The following is a 1,527-nucleotide window of genomic DNA, read 5'->3' on the forward strand; positions in this document are numbered from 1 at the left end:
TGATATCTAGGACGTGGTTGTCTTGTGGGCTAAAATTGTGGCTGAAACCGAGGTCAATTCTATGGCATATACTGCTAGCTATGAGCATAGTTTGAGCATTGACCTTGTTGACTAAAAGTTACTTATGGTCTCCATATTGAGTTGTTCACATTAGAATAAGCATTTCCCATAGGTTTCTGTTGATATTCTCCTGCATAAGTAGCTTATTCTTGCAAGTAATCATCACCATAAAAAGAGTAATCAACTCCACAACTTTGGGCTCCATCTGTGTTGGCAACTTGTTGCATAGTTGTAGGAGTTGAGACTATTGCCTTTGTGCAAAAATCACTAAGTAGCTGAGTCAACTAATTAAATCTTGCATTCATATAACTTACTGAGTCAAGTTCATAAATCTTAGCCTTCTTTGGCTCGATTGCTCTAGGATTTCCCCATAAATGGGTATTATGAGCAATTTTTTTCTAACAGATCATAGCATTCTTCACTTGTCATTCTCATGAAATCTCCTTCTACTTGTGAATCAATTGTGTTTCTTATGGCTGGAGTAACTCTAGTGTAGAAATTCGGAACAATCATCCATTTGCGGATTTAATGATGAGGACATTGCCTTTCAAGCTCCTTAAATCTCATTCAAGATTCATACAAAGTTTCATCATCCTTTGTCTGAAAGCTACTATCAAATTCCTCAAATAAGTGATTTTCCCAAGTGGGAAAAATTATGATAGAAAAGCTTGAGATAACTACTCCCAAGTAGCAATGGTAGCTTGTGAAAGTTTATCGTACCACTCTAATGCTAAATCTCGAAGAGAGAATGGGAACAAGGTTAGCTGAATCACTTCATCTGAAACTCCAGGTTGTCTTTGAGTGCCACATATCATCATAAACTTCTTTAAATGAGAATGGGGATTTTCAAGTGGGCTGCCCCCAAATTGTAAATTCTAGACCATCTGAATAAGACCGGTCTTTAACTCAAATTGATTGGCTCTAGTGATAGGACTGTTATCTCTCACATCTACACATATAGGAAAAGCATAATCTAACATGGACCTTCTTTGAGGATCATTTTGATTAATAACTTCATTCTGCCTGTTCTGATCATTTCCTCCATTGTTTCCATCATTAGCTCTATTTAGATTCTCCATGTTTTCAATTTTCTCCCCTTGCTCAAGCCTTTTTTCTTCTTCTTTTTCTGCTTCCTTCCTTCTCTTGGATTCCTTTTTATTGGCTCGATAAAATTTTTCAATTTCAGGGTTGAACAACAATTGAGTATCACTTGTGCTTTTTTACTGTCTCATAAACAATCAAAGTACCTGAAAACACAAGGAACAACAATGAAAATAAAAGAAAATAAAAATTCTAGTAAGCTTAAAACAGTTAAAATCCAATTTGAAAACAAATAATTCAATGGTAACAGCGCCAAAAACTTGATGTACTGTAAAATAGCTTCTGCAAATACACTAGTAATTGTAGTACAGATTTAAAAATATTGTTCCCACAGGGAATTATGCTTAAATTGAAAAATAAAGAAAC

At 35.0% G+C, this 1,527-nt stretch overlaps 1 non-coding gene across 1 annotated transcript; it reads left to right on the forward strand.

The window, feature by feature from the left end:
• Nucleotides 1-583: 583 nt before the first annotated feature.
• On the forward strand, nucleotides 584-688 carry LOC131172362 (small nucleolar RNA R71). Its single transcript, XR_009142842.1, has one exon. It is a non-coding gene; the product is annotated as a small nucleolar RNA R71 (small nucleolar RNA).
• The last annotated feature ends 839 nt before the right edge of the window (nucleotides 689-1,527 follow it).

The sequence above is a fragment of the Hevea brasiliensis genome, chromosome 13 (genome assembly GCF_030052815.1).
Source record: "Hevea brasiliensis isolate MT/VB/25A 57/8 chromosome 13, ASM3005281v1, whole genome shotgun sequence".
Lineage (NCBI taxonomy): Eukaryota > Viridiplantae > Streptophyta > Magnoliopsida > Malpighiales > Euphorbiaceae > Hevea > Hevea brasiliensis.